Here is a 16,490-nt window from a genome sequence, read left to right on the forward strand (position 1 = left end):
ACATACCTGCTTGATTAGGATTTTTGAGTTTTAGTGATGAGAGAACAGTAGCTATTCTAGAAAGCAAAGTAAGAAATTGGCATTCAAAATAGTTTTTTGTTTTGTTTTGTTTTTTGAGACGGTTTCTCTGTAGCTTTGGAGCCTGGCCTGGAACTAGCTCTTGTAGACCAGGCTGGCCTCAAACTCACAGTGATCCACCTGCCTCTGCTTCCCAAGGGTGTGCGCCACCACCACCCAGCTCCAAAACATTTTTTTAATCTGGATAAAAGTAAGTGAATAAAATTCAGAACCCAGAATTTTCGCTCAAGAAGCCAAATATCCTGGTGCAGTTACCTAAAGCAGCCGCACTGTGTCCTGGCCTTGGTCCGGTAATGAGACGACGTGGTATTGCTTTCACTCGAACACCGTTACTGTTGCAGTCTTCCCTCGTGAAGGGCAAAGTGTCCTGGCTATTAGACAGTTTTATGAGTTGAGCGAAAGTTAGAGCATATCCTGGAATCTCCAGTTCCTCATCATGCACACACACAGGTTTCGGGGAAGTTTCTCACACGCTTTGCCCGTATACACAGTTGCTTTATCCACGTTCTTTAACATTCGCTTTGCCCATTTATTTTCTTACCGCTAAAACCATCTCTTTTATTTGAGGAACAGCTAAACAACTTCAGAACAAACAAAACATGAAGTAATAAGCTATCTTTGCTCGAAAGAGCCATTCAAATGCCACCTTCTTCCCAAACCCACAGGGGTGGAGGACATTCTGTTTTCCCCTCTGTTCCCCAGACAAAGGAAACAAGAAATTCTTTCATCAATTTTATTTGTTTTGTAAATCACACTGTCCTCAACTTTTAACATAAAAATTTCCTTGACAGCCATTTAATAATTGTGAGTGATCTATGGCTTGATTATGAAGTGTTCATCTAACAATGATCTATTTCCTTTACCCCAGAGGCCAACTACAAAGCTAGAGTATTATCTTGGTGATATTTTTAATAACTTCCCGTGGGACTGCAAGCTCCAAGCACAGCCGACCCTACAAAAGAGTTAATCATATAATTTCACAGATTAGACACCACAGGGTTACTAATGAGAAACTTCAGTTTAGTGATAAACTTTTTTTTTTTCCAGAAATATTTTGAGAGGCCCATGACCTTTGGCTGACACTCAGCGAGGCTATTAGTTTACCCGTGGATGCGCTACCAAACCCAGAGGAGTCAAACGGGACGTCTTTTCTGGAAAGCCGACTGCAAGAATTTTTCTTTATAAAGACTCTAGTACCAGATGGAACAGACAAAGGAGAATGAAAAGAGACAAGTGGGGGGCGGTGCTACACTTCCGCTGATTGGTGTAACTTCAGTTTCTAGTGTCTTTCCAACCATATGTTCACAACGGAGAGCACGGTTCACATTTCAGTGTCCCGCTGCCCTTCGTTCATAAACATGTATCATCCATCACTAAATATTTAGATCCGAATTGTTGGAGCTGAGCTCTGTGCCAGGGGTAAGGGGATTAATTCCTTTCAAGGTCCTCACATGATGGATTTTCCCCTGAAGTAAACATCCGAGAAGCGCCCACACTGAAGCCATAAAATGTATAAATAAAGTTTAAAGTTTAATTAAGTCAACATTATTTAAAGTGGTTGTCATATTTTACGGCAAATGTTTCATGTTTATTTTGTATGGCTCCTAATAAATAGCCCCTCCTGGCCAGAAAGAAAGGCCCAACTAGGTTAAAGGGTCCAGACTAGGGGCCAGAAGTAGGAGGATTTTGAATTGGGAATAATGGAGTTTTTTTTTTTCCCCATTATGTTTTTGTTTAAAAATTGAGCATGTAAATTAGACCTTGGGGCAACATCCGGCACAGAAGGGATGCTTGAAAAATCCTCTACTGGTTTATCAGTTGGACTGTGGGAAAAGATACAGTCCTCATCGGCCCTGCAGACTAACAAATGAAGGCAAATTCGAGTGAAAAACGGAACTATTGATTACTATTTTTCTAATAATAGAAAGAATGAGAGAAAATAGTTAATGAAAAATTAGTCCACATTGACTTATTTGCTCCTTAAATCTTTTAGGGGGAGGCAGTACAGTATTTCAAACAGTGAAAGATGGCCTCTAACTTGCTCTGAGGAAGACCTTAAACTCTGACCCTCTTGGTTCTGCCTCAGAAATTCTAGGATTTAGAGGCACGAATCACTACACCCAGTTAAAATACATTTTCTTAAAAAGGTAATTCATCGACTGTGTATAAAACCTTCCCTAATACAGCATTTTAAGGCACCTGATTTTTCTTTTTTAACTTCAAATTGGGAAGCTGGTTCGCTGACACTATCTTACAAAGGATTCAGTGTTTAAGCAGAAAGTAGGAAAAGGCATTAACCCAGTTTATGTGAATTCTTTATTGGGGGCAGTTGTTCACATAGTAAGGACTTTTGTATAGTAAAAGCTCCTTTGATCTGAGGGTCGGATCCATCCAAGGAGACGTTCAGAGCTGTGACAGACCATCAGCACACCCGTCCAAACCTGACGCTTTGCCAGCGAAGGTTGAAGAAGTTGATTGTTCAGGTTTACGTGGGTGACTAAGCAGGTCTAAGACTACGGTTTCCCAGTGTCCTCTTTCTGTTCGCCTCCCCATGGTGTATATACTTGGCCCATCTGCAGAGGAAAATGATGGTGGGGGTCACGGTTGGCTTTGAGATGATGCGATGTAAAGCTGGGGAGAGTGTACTAATGCTTCCAGTGGTTCTTTCCTTGCATAGTGTCACAGCCGAGTGATCCGGCACAAACTAGGCACAGACGGCCATTTTTCTTGTGCAGATTCCATGAAGAATAAAGACGTGTCCACAATGTACTTTACATAGTTAGGGACCACCCAATTAATGATATCAATTATATCAATTATCAAGGCTATTATGGCCACTCTTTTAAAGTTATGCATTCAATTAAAGACAAAATATTGTCCCAAATTAAAAATTACTAAAATATACCTGAGAATGACTTCATTTTTCTTCAAAGTTGAGCTACTGAGTTTTGGCAAGCCTCAAACATTCATATAGATGGAAAAAAAAAATTCCACCATGCTGAAATTTGTCAAGCAAAGCAAAAATTCATCTTATTGTCTTTTCTAAGATAATATCCTTTTAACGTATTAAATGTGAGGATTAATTGTAAAATGAATGCATAAACATTCAGTTGGAGGTGTAGACTTGAAGCATCATTTTGTTGTTAAAAGAAGTAGAAACACTCAGATGATGTAAAAGTAAAGATCATTACCTAGCAACTCCCTCAGAAGTTTTCCCTTTCTTTAGTTTTTCTAGTCTATATTATCATTCCCAGTGTGAATTTTAATTCCAAATAATTATCTTTCCTTGGAGGTTTTTTTTTGTCAAAAATTGCAAAACTATTCTACTTTCTATACAAATATATCATAGTCTTCTAAATTCCATCTAAGAAGATTGCATATTTTATTAAACAAACATGGTGAAAAGGAAGAGAAATAGGAATAAACATACTTTTACATAAAGGGATAGTTTCATTTAAATTTCTATGACATAATTTTATGTATATTTTTATGGAAGTATAACTTTTATGACAGATAAAAACATCTTGACAGATGCTATTAATTACCTAAAAACTTGCTGAGAAAATAATAACCCTAGATGAACCATTTATTGTTTAAACCCCAGCAATAGGCTCATCAGAAGCCCTATTGAAGCCTATTAACATACCACATATTTCCCTACTCGTCTGGTAGGTGCTATGGTATCGTTGGACAATTTTAGTATTCCATTTCCTTTGTCAATTTGTAGCTTCTAAACTCAACTTCTGTTTTTTTGTTTTTGTTTTTTTTTGCTGACCTTCAGTAATACTCACATATGTATTCTATGGGATATAGAACTGGACTGGACTGAGGAAATTACCACCATTCAGTTCTTGTGTGAAAAGAAGCCAATGTGAACACTGTAAATCGTATGTAACATTTTCAATGTATTGCTCACCTAACTGTATCAATATTGTAATAAATATGAGAATACCATCCACAAAATTGTGCCTCCTTTTCCCCATTGTGCTATTTGCTAAGAGAAATCTTTTCTCATTTGCTCCTAACCTTAATGAACTAGTGTCCAGGGGCATGTTCCCCACTCCTTATAAGTTGGGGACCTAGAAGACCCAGTGAAATGTGAGTTAATTTCATTAATGTGCTCTCAGAGGAAGCCTGTGTGCAGCTAGTGTTTCCAAGGCATTTATTTTGTCTAAACATTTCCTCTCACTGAGTTATTAATATATTATATAGTGGAGCTACAGTGGGTGCTAAAGGCAGAGACAGATGAAATCTTTTCTAGAATTAACTCTGAGACCTTACTTTTTTCCAGTAGAAGATCCCTGCAGAAAGAAATACTTTTAAACGGATGAGTAGATAATGGAGACTTATGCTTTAAGCACAGGATTCCAAATGCCTATTATGAATATATCATAAATATATATGAATATATCAAGCATTCTGCATATCTCTGGTGACTATCTCCTATAAAACGGAATTTTGAATAGTGTAAACTTCACCCCACCTCTAAGTTTTCATCAGTACGGATGAAAACTTCCTTTAGAAATATTTGTAAGTTTTGCATTAAAACATGTACACACATTTAAAAATATGTCTGTACAAATGTAAGTGCAAATATGACTTTAATATGTCTAAATTTATTTTTAAATGAAATGCATATGCAGTCTATAAAATGTAGATTGCCCCATGGTTTGTGGATTTATCATATCTGTTGATAAAAAGAGTGAAGAAAAAATTTAATTCTCAACCTAATTAATTCCTAAGCGTCATCAATTTCCCAAGTATACCAGTTGTGATTAAAACATGAGTTTCTTCATTTCAGATGTGATTGAATAAATGAACCAAGTAAAAAAATTTTTTTCTTTTTCATCCATTACCATATTACAAAATAGGCCTAAGGAACAATTTGAAATGAACATAAATATTGCTGTTTGATCTATATCACAAGTCTAGTATATTCATGTAGTCTGTCCAAACTACAAATTATAGAATCATTTATTATCTCATTAAAATGTAAATATAAGCAAAAAGTCACTATGTTTTCCCCTATAGAATATATCTTAGTTTAGTCATATTTTGACAGTGTTTCCAAAGTGAGTGTGTAATTTGTATTTAATTTTATTATGAGTAAGTTCACATTTCAGATATCAATCTCAAAGGCTTCTGTTGTGTTGAAAGGTTGGTGCTATCCCAAGGAAAATCGTTGTTTAACATGAAGCTTGCTAATGGATTCCTACATAGATTCCTATATGATGGAATTTTATAGAGACAGTATGCATCATTCAAAGGTCTTGAAAATAGCTTTACCTAGCACAGACTGAAAATTTAAAGAGAATTGCTTCAGTTAACATGTCACGAATATAATGAAAGTTAAAAAGAATAAGCCGAAAGTGAAGCATTTCAGTGAAAAAAAGCATTTACATACTCACCTTGAAAGAGAACATTGTACCCTCATCATTAATTAAAAACAAAAACAAAGATGGATCACCCAGTCAGAGATCAGAACTCTGGACAATAAAAATTGTTTAAAAATATAACTGCCATTTTTACACCTTCTGGAACCAAACCAAGCTTTAGTTTAAAAACAGAAATATTCTAATTGAGCATAAAACTCCAAAATGGAGGTGACATCACAGAGATGTCAATAGGAATACTTTTGAAGAAAAGGTGTGGTAGATTGTGCAAAAGTAGCTACAGAATTCATACCCCCTGCAAAATGACTTTACAGCTACTCTCAACCAGAGCTGATTATTTCCCCATTCACAGAAACCGATCTCAACTACAAGACTTGCTTAACCAACAGACATGGTAAATGTGACATGTCCCAGCTGGGCCTGGCAGTTGCTGGAGAGACTTCCATCACAGCTGGAGGAACCCTGGGCTAGCCTGCAGGAGAGGAGGATTCTGGGACCCTGACTTGCAGCTTTGCCACTGCTTGCCAGTGAGAGAGGGAGTAAAATATCCTGCCTTTCTCAGATGAGGTCAGAGTGACCACGTGAGTGCAGGTGAGAGAAGAAGCATAATGCAGGGCCAAGGGTTAAATTCCTGACCACTGATCTGCTAGCTTGTTAAGATAGCAAATACTTTAATAAGGTAATTACACACACACACACACACACATACACACACACACACACACACGTCACAACTCTCTCATCATTTCGCCAGGGGTGACATGTTTGCGCTATGTGGTCTTTCTTCATGCCTAATTTTTCTTTATAACCAACTTATGCTTTTAGTAAATGGCTCCGCCTCAGTGGAAGTCCTTTTCTCTGAAAAACATCCCCTGAATTATTTACTAAGGAAGCCACAGTTTCATGAGATTCCTGCTTCTGGAACTAAAATGTTTGGCACAGATGTATTCTCAAGAGTCTGCAGTCAACTGAACAGTACATAGAGATCAAGCCATGTGTGACTTTCAGGAGCCCAGTTTTCCCCTAGCGGGTGCTTCCCCCACAAACAGACGTGATAATTACAGCTCATGGCTGTAATTATCACATAAACATCACTTATTAAAATATAGTATTCAAATCAGAAGTTCTCTATTTCTACTAATTCTGAAGATTTTTTGTGGGTCCCTGAAAGCATCGTAGGTTCTGAACCTAGGGCCTCTTTTGTCTTCCAATTAAGTCAGCTTAGCCAGACATTGAAAAAGTTACTAACTTCTTTCTTCCTGTCAGACCTCCAGCATTGTCGGTTCATAACCACAGTCAAGGTGTGTGTGCTTGCGTGTGTGTGTGCACACACGTGTATGTGTGCAAAAGCACATGTTCTTGTGAAATGTTCACCCTTTTATGAGTAAAGTTGGTTCACTACCTCAGCAGCCTGGACACCTACATCTACAGTGTATAACCTCAGGCTGCTTTTCACAGAAGCAACTGCAGAGGGATTTTAGAGGATGTAACCATTCATATCCTACAATGGCAAAGGAAAAAAAAAAGAAAGAAAGAAAAGAAGCCCAACACAAGGGAATCTTCAGTATAAACATTAATAGTTTCCCACATCTTTGTTTAGAGAATAGCCTGAGGATTTCTAAACTTTTAGATCTTATTCATTCCAGAACTGTTTCACTTATGGCCACATAAATCTTGGCCCTTTAGAAGTTCCAAGATTAAAATTCTTTGGAAACTAGAGTCCCAGAGAGCTCCCAGGTGATCTATATAAAGCAAGTCTGATGTGGGACACTCCAGGACCCTGACACTTTCTAAGATCATCGGGGCCTTGCTCTCACATGAGCTTAGAAAATCCACACTTAGAAAAGAAGCATTGGAAGGGGAGCTTGGTAAAAACTGTACTATTCTGTTAAAAAATCGCTAGTTTTTTTTTTTTAATTACAAAAGAAGGCATCATTAGTGTTGTGTCAGCCACTTCCTACTGCTGTGATAAACTACTGTCACCAAAAGCAGCTTGAAGAAGAGTTTCTCTTGGCTTTCCTTTCAAAAGGCTAGAAGTCCATGACGGTGGGTCAGGCACGGTGACAGGGACAGGAGACTGAGCAACCATATTTAAGCTGTCACGGGAAATGTTGGCGTGAACTGGGAGTGAGGTGAGGCTGTATAAACTCTTGAAGCCTTTCCCCAGCAACAGGCTTTCCTCAAGCACAGCTGCCCCTCCTAAAGCTTCAGCCACCCTCAAACAGCTCCCTCATAGGGGACTCTGTTCAAAGTCATGAGCCTACAGAAAAGTTCTCATTTCAAACACTGCAAGTGTAGAACATTTAGATTTAGCTCTTTCTGAAGTAAAAAATGAAGAGCGTGTGCTGTGGTTTGTGGGAGTGTTCCTCCAATGTCCATGTTAAAGACTGGGCACCAAGATGGCATGATTTACGTGTAATGATCATGTAAATCAAGGGTGAAACTTTGAATAGGATTCTGGGACTTGATCCATCCAGACTTCTTCTTTTTGCATCCCTAGCTGGTGAGATAAGTAATAAGTTCTACCATGTACTCTTACGATAACATGCTATCCTTACCAGAAGCCCAAAGAACACACCATGTGGTCTTGCTTCTTGCTTGGAACATCTAGAGCCATCAACCAACATTTCCTTTCTTTTTAAGTCAATTACATTAGGTATTTAACTTTATATCTTAAAATTTTATTTTTATTAATATTACATTTTATGAGACAGGGCTTCTCTGTGTAATGTTTGCAGCCCTAGAACTCACTCTGTAGATTATGCTGTCCTTGAACTCAGAGACTTGCCTGCCTCTGCCTTCCAAGTGCTGGGATTAAAGGTGTGCGTCACCATCTCCCAGCTAGGTATTTTATTATAGTGACAAATAGCTGAACAATACTCTATAAAAAAGTTTTATTTTTTTCAAAGTAGGGAGGTAAGATGTGACTGCAAAATATCTTATATTGCTTATATATAAACAAACTTAATTCATTTTTAATTTAATAATTTAAAAAGCCTATCTAAGATTTCCAGCATAGAAAGGTACCTTATAAAGGAAGGTAAAATTGAAACTATGAAAATGATGACCTACTTCCCCCCAGAGTCTCATCACTCCACAAACTTCCGTATTTTAGATTAGAGATTCTATAGTTCCCATCCTTAAATAATGACAGTTTTTAAAATCAAAAGGCTATAAAAGAATAATCATATATTTGCATAAGGAAAGAGATTCCAGAAGTTTCTGTTACTTGTCCCCATTAAGGCTATAACTTCACCAGTATCTTTAATCTATTCATTGCTCTGCTTTGCCACCCTCTGTGGGTTCATCCAACTTGTTCATTTCCCCCTCCAGTTCATCCTGCTCTCTAGAGTGCATTATTTTCTTATCACAGGAATCATTGCCTCATCTTTTAATAAACACTTGTTCCTTGAGGTTGTGTAATTAAGTCCCAAACATGTGGAGCTCAAAGGTGATAATAAGAGAAGGCAAGGACCACTTTTAACACTTACTTCCTCAAGATACCTCCTACACTTATTTTCTTGATTAATCTCTAAGTGCTTGTGAAGGCCCCGTATAAACAACAACAAAAAGAGAACACTTTTAATTTTGTATCTGATGTCCTTGACTCCCAGAAGATATTGAATGGTTCTAGAAAATACATTCTATTATTTTTACATCCTCCAAGGTCACACACACACAAGTTGCCTCAAGGGTTATGAAGGCCATTCATAGCTTTCTGGATGGGACAAATGGTTTTATTGATATGTTTTTTAGACAAACCAATAAGTCCATTAATTAATTGAACCAAATTAAGGTAAGAATGCATTGGTGAGATCCACATCCCTTCATAGAGTTTATAAAGATTATCATGATCTGCTCTGCTTATGTTTCAGCCTCATCATGTGCATCTATAGGCCTTTGCCAAGCTCTCTGCTCACCTGACTCCCCACAGACATGATGTCTTATTGCCCCACCCCTCTCACAACCAGGTTGGACTTCTTGTCTCTTTTCAGTGGTGGGCCAACACATAGTGGTCAACCCTGAAGTCATACACACATGAATAACAAAATGGACTTATCAGATTGTATTCACATGAGCATGTGCACATGCATGTGTGTGTACACCCACATATACACACATGCACACACACTTATACATGCACTTTTACTTTTCTTTAGAGGAAACGATAATCTTTTCAAGAACTCCCTACTCAGGTTCCTTGTTTGTTCCTGGCTTCTCAGCCCCGAAATAATCACACAGAAACCATATTATTTGCAATACTGTTTGACTAATAGCTTAAGTGTATTTCTGGCTAACTCATATCATAAATTAATCTCCATTAATCTCTGTATTGCCACGAGGCTGTGACTTACTGGGTAAAGTTTTGACGTCTTTCTCCGGGGGAAGGAAGTACATGCCTTCTCTCTGACTCTGCCTTCTTTCTCCCAGCATTTAGTTTAGTTTTCCCCGCCTACCCAAATTCTGCCTTACACAGCCTAAGACAGTTTCTTTATTAACCAATGGTATTCACAGCACATAGAAGGCAATCCCACAGGCTTCTGTTCCCAACCATTAATTTATGGTCTAAAACCATAAATGGATGTTTTATTATGTATTCATATGTGTTCTGTATCCATTCTATTGCATTTGATGTTACTGTCATTAAAATATTGGCACCAAGGACTGAACCTAGGGCTTTGCCCATGTTAGGCAAGTGTGAGAACATTGACCCACATCTCCAGTCCTACTAGTCAGGCTTAGTGAATTCTTGTTTCTTGGGTTAGTAATTAATTTTCTTTCTTGTGTTCTTTCTCCTTTGTGTACTTTCCTCTGATTTCTAGAGTCCTCCTCACACTGTCCTCCCATTATCTATGGACAATTATAGTCCTTCTGCTAATACACCTTTAACTACCACGATTGTCTCAATGTTTCTTAGGCCTGTGTACTCTAGTATGTGGCTCCTAGACATTTTAACCTAGCAGTCCTATGGAGATTTCAAATTCATTCATCAATCACTTATTATCTTTATCATATATTCCTTTTCCACCTCTCTCCCTTAAACTTCTCTTCTCCACTCATTCTCTTTCTGGGTTAATCAGCAGCGTTGTCAAATTGCCCATTCCAGAGGCCTGACTCTTAAGTACAATGTCCCTTTTTTTTAACCCTTCAAAATATTTACAGTTATTTACATATTTATATGTGCAGGGCACAACTTTGGTGTAATGTCATAGACAACTTTCAGAGGTCATTTTTTTCCATCCACAATGTGGGTTATGGAGGTTAAACTCAAGTCCTCGGTTATGGCATCAGTAGCCATTATCCACTGAGCTGTCTTTTTGGCCCACAGTGTCCCTTCTTAATGGCACTAATTGATGAACAGCACTGGAAAAATCTCCTCCAAATATTATTTTAGTTTATATGTATGAGTGTTTTGCCTGCATGTATGTATATGTTTCCCATATGCATACAATACCCATGGAGGAAAGAAGAGGGCATATAATCTTCTGGAACTGGAGTTACAGATGGCTATATGGGTGCTCAACACCCAACACAGGTCTACCACAATAGCACATACTCATAACCACCAAGCCATTGCTCCAGTCCCAAGTGTCAAAGCTTCTTTTCTTTGCATCCCCAGCTCTCATGCTGCTCTAAAATATTCCCTTACTGTTTGACTCTCAGGTTTCACTTCCTCTTAATACCTTCTCCCCAAGGGCTACCAGAATCACTTCCCTGGGTCATCCAAGAAATGGCCTCTGGAAGAAGCTGCTGCAGCATCTCCATCTCCTCGGACAGAAGTAGTGACTATATACCACTGAGGGCCTCTAAGGCCTGCCTGGTAAGAAGTTCTCCCACAGCCTTGGTATCTGTTGCACTCTTTCCTTCTGTCTTCCTCCCATCTGCGTTAGGGTGCTGCACTACAAGTACCGATACTGCAGAGGACACATCTTCAACAGCTCAATAAAAATTTACTGAGAGAGATGTTTCTTTGCTAAATTCTACTGCTTTATCCTATTCTGCTTTAGTATGAAAAGTCACAGATTTTTTTTTTTTTTTTTTTTTACAAGTTCAGAGTTTGGAGTGAGAATTCTGGCCATCAAACTCTGCCACTAAGACTGTATGGGTTTTACAAGCTCCTTCTTCTTTGCTGCACAATAGAAGTGGTAAAGGCATCATTGGGATAGTATGCAGACTTCATGAATCAATATGCTAACATTTAGTTCTATAATATCCCATTTATATTACTAAGTATTTGATAGAAGTTAGTTTTATTATTGCTATTTCTCACCTTTCTTTCTTCCCATTTTTCCTTCCTTCTCTCATCCCTTCATTTCTCCCTCCCTCCTTCCCTCCCTCCATCCTTCTCTTTCTCCTTTCTCTCATTCCTTCCTCCTCCTGCTCTTGCTTGTTTGAATTCAATTTTTTCTTCCTTTCTTGTTACTTTCATACTTACTAACAACTCACGATCCCCTAGTGAGAGAGAAGGTCCTGCTCCAAGGAGTCACACAAACAAATACCTCCCTTGTGAGGTCATGTTGATGTGACATTTAGAGACCGGGTAAACAGATGCGGTGGAGCAGTTATCATGCTCAGTTAGGAATGTGTTGGCAAGACAGCCTGCTGTAGCATGGGATGTGCAGGAACGATCCCCAGCCTCCCACCAGAAGCAGAGAAACATTTCTAGGATATTATTCACACACTTGCAGCTCCGTCCTACAGAAAACCTTAGAATAGTTTCTTCATACTCGGCATCGTCTCTCATTCCTCTTACAGCCTTCCTAGAGCTGGTCTCTTCCACAAGAAAAAGGAGGACTCCAACCTACATTGTGGGAGCATATGACTTTAACCCTCGAAGGAAGATTTCTCTGGAAGGCTGACTGACGTGCCATTTCTTCTCATTATTTAAAGGAAGCACCACTGGCATTTATGTAAAATATTTGATTGATTATGGCCCCTTTGGTAGCATAGGCATTTCAAAGTTATTAGTTTGTGTGTATGTTTGCTTTTAGTCATAGTAAATGTCTAAGGAAAACTAAAAATAAGTGGGTTAAAGAGAGGCTTTTACTTTTATGATTTTATGACTGTGACAATTGGCTTTGTTTTTAAGAGGCCCTACCATGTGGGATAAGTAGTGTAATATACTGTATGCAATAGATACTTGGTAACTATTTTATATACAGTAGATACTTGCTGATTATTTGAGACTTAAATGATGTGGTTGTTTGAATTGGAATAGCCACATAGGCTTATATATTTGAATATTTGATCAAGAAGGAATGGCATACTTAAAAGGGATTAGGAGGTGTGGCCTTGTTATATAAAGTGTGTCACTGGGGGTGGGTTTTGGCATTTCAAACGCTCAAGCGAGACTCAGTATCTCTCCATCAAGAAGATTTAAATGTGGAACTCTCAGCCCCTACAGTACCATACTTGCCTGCATTCTGTCATGCTTCCCACCATGATGATAATGGATTAACCTCTGAAACTATAAGCAAGCTCCAATTAAATGATTTCCTTTATAAAAGTTGCATCATGGTATCTCTTCACAACAATAGAACATTGACTAAGAAAAATGAATAAATGAAGAAATAAATTCATTAAAATAAATGATTGTCTCTATAAAACTCAAGGTGACCTTTTGTGTAGCTGTGCAGCCAGAGACAAAAAGGAGACACTTTGATACTTAGTGTGTGAGTATACAAACCACTGGAGTGCCCGTGTTCTACTGATTTCTATTAGTTTATTTTAATTAAATTTGGCGCTGGGAACCAAACTTAGGCCTGTACACACAAGAGAAGTGCTCTACCACCGAGCCCCATTCTCAGCCCTGAAGAGTAACTTACAAATGGAAGCATGCTAGAAATAAACCTGTTAGAAAGTAAAACCTGTTTTCCATGGACACTCTTCCCTCAAGATCAGGTTCCTTACACTAATAAGTCATAGAAAATAAGAGGTTTTCTTTGGGTTCACTTTCTTATTTAGCTTCTATAGGATCACACATTATAGTCATCCGCATGGAGAGGGGGAAGTAGACAAGATTCCAGGGCAAAAACTGGGAACTTGCGGGTGAGGTGGCATGGGGCAAAGGGGAAATGGGATGAGAAATATGAGAAGGGGAGGATGGGAGGAGCTCGGAGGATTGGGATGGTTGGGATATAGGAAGGATGGATACGGGAGCAGCGAAGTATATATCCTATCTAAGGGAGCCATCTTAGGGTTGGCAAGAGACTTGACTCTTGAGGGGTTCGCAGGTGTCCAGGAATATGTCCCCAGCTGGTACCTTGGGCAACTAAGGAGAGGGAACCTGAAATGACCCTATCCTATACTGATGAATATCTTGCATATCACCTTAGAACCTTCATCTGGCGATGGATCGAGGTAGAGACAGAGTCTCAATTTGGAGCAACGGTCTGAGCTCTTAAGGTCCAAATGAGGAGCAGAAGGAGGGAGAACATGAGCAAAAAATCAGGACCACGAGGGATGCACCCACCCACTGTGACAGTGGAACTGATTTATTGGGAGCCCACCAAGGCCAGCTGGTCTGGGACTGAATAAGCATGGGTTGATTCCGGACTCTCTGAGCATGGCGGTCAATGAAGACTGATGAGAAGCCAAGGACAATGGCACTAGGTTTCGATCCTAATACATGAACTGGCTTTGTGGGAGCTTAGCCTGTTTGGACGCTCACCTTTCTGGACGTAGATAGAAGGACCTTGGTCTTCCCGCAGGGCAGGGAATTTGGACTGCTCTTCAGTATCGAGAGGGAGGGGGAATGGAGTGGGGGGAGGAGAAGAGGAGTGGGGATAGGGGGAGGGAAGTGGGGGGAGGGCAATATTTGGGAGGAGGGGAGAGAAATGGGAAATGGGGAGCAGGTGGAAATTTTAATTAAAAAAGAATAAAAATAAATAAATAAGTAAAAAAAAAGAAAATAAGAGGTTTTAGGTTTGATGTACTTTAATTTACAAAACTATTTCAATCAATTAGTAAAAGTTAGTAAAGAAAAGAGAATGAAGTAAATTCCAGAGAAGGCATTTTCATTCTCACACACTTGTGGCTCTTTATTTACTATTTTTAATGGTTATGAAACCTGGACCCGGGTTTCAAGGATTTTACTTTCCGAAAAAGAAATGGAACGAGGAGGCAGCTCAGCACTGATGTTAGGTAGATAAGATGACTGAGGCGATGGATCGAGGTAGAGACAGAGACTCAATTTGGAGCAACGGTCTGAGCTCTTAAGGTCCAAATGAGGAGCAGAAGGAGGGAGAACATGAGCAAGGAAATCAGGACCACGAGGGATGCACCCACCCACTGTGACAGTGGAACTGATTTATTGGGAGCCCACCAAGGCCAGCTCGTCTGGGACTGAATAAGCATGGGTTGAAACTGGACTCTCTGAGCATGGCGGACAATGAAGGCTGATGAGAAGCCAAGGACAATGGCACTAGGTTTCGATCCTAATACATGAACTGGCTTTGTGGGAGCTTAGCCTGTTTAGATGCTCACCTTCCTGGACGTAGATAGAAGACCTTGGTCTTCCCGCAGGGCAGAGAATTTGGACTGCTCTTCAGTATCGAGAGGGAGGGGAAATGGTGTGGGGGGAGGAGAAGAGGAGTGGGGATGGGGAAGGGGAGTGAGGGGAGAGGGCAATATTTGGGAGGAGGGGAGGAAAATGGGAAATGGGGAGCAGGTGGAAATATTAATTAAAAAAGAATAAAAAAAAAGATGACTGAGGAAGGACCTGTGTTTGTGTTGTCTTATTGGTTTGTTTGTTTTGTTTTTTTTTTTGATGTGTAATTGTACCCATCAGAGAAATACAGCCAATAAGGTATTCTAAGATATTTATTGCAAGAAATTACCTTGTGCATTTTTGATGATTGGTCACCTCAGGATCCTATTGTCTCATAATATGAAGGTGATGTGGGAGTCCTCTCTGTGTGCTGTGATTACTATTAATGAATAAAGAAACTGCCTTGGCCTGTTGATAGGGCAGAACTTAGGTAAGAGGGGAAAACTGGACTGAATGCTGGGAGAAAGAAGGTTGGAGTCAGACAGACACCATGGAGCCGTTAGAATCAGACATGCTGAAACTTTGCCAGTAAGCCACTGCCACATGATGATATATAGATTAATAGAAATAGGTTAAATTAATATAAGAGTTAGCCAATAAGAAGCTAGAGCTAATGGACCAAGGAGTGCTTTAATTAATACAGTTTCTGTGTGATTATTTTGGTTCTGGGTGACGAGGACGAACAAGTAGCCTCATCCTCCTACAAGAAGGAACCTCAGTTTGCTAGCTGTAAACTCTAGTATGACTTTTGGCCCATGAAGAAAGAGACCAACAGAATCCTTTAGAAATTTTGGAGGTGTCATCACAATGTGGCTTTTATTGTTTGTTCGTTTGTTTGTTTTTGACAGGGTCCCGTAGGTAGCCTTTATTGACCTGGAGCTCACCATGTAGAGGAGGTTGACCTCAACCTTGAAATGACCCTCCTGTCTCTTTGCCTTCAACTATATTTGGATTATAAATATGTACAACCATGGACACCTGTCTTCATAAATTTACTGCTGGCAGTAATAGTGAGAGGTGTGGCCTGTCATGGTGGGTGAGCAAGTTTTTAACAGCTAATCCACTCTAACATTCCACTTTTCCCATGCTGTTGGACATTTTCTTCTACTATATCAAGAAAAATTCACTTTCTTGTCCATGTTTTTACTAATCAAATGGGGTGGATATTTCTTTATAACCACCAAAGCTACCTTAGATCTAGAATCTCTACTTAGTGGTGCAGTGTCAGTAAATTGGATGAGGTCAGCTTTATATTCCCTCTATCATTATGTTACACTTTGAAATGCATACAACAGATTTTCTTGGAATCTATGCGTATTTAAATAAAAAATCTATGCAATAATTTAGCTGTAACATATATTCTCATGGGTCATACAAAGTACCTCATCTTACAGAGTCAAATAGTAGTTGAAGTGCTTAGAAGGCTGGTAGAAGTGGGCCCTGATGAAAAACAGGAGTATCTTGTAAGA

This window comes from Chionomys nivalis, chromosome 2 (genome assembly GCF_950005125.1).
Source record: "Chionomys nivalis chromosome 2, mChiNiv1.1, whole genome shotgun sequence".
In the NCBI taxonomy this organism is placed as follows: domain Eukaryota; kingdom Metazoa; phylum Chordata; class Mammalia; order Rodentia; family Cricetidae; genus Chionomys; species Chionomys nivalis.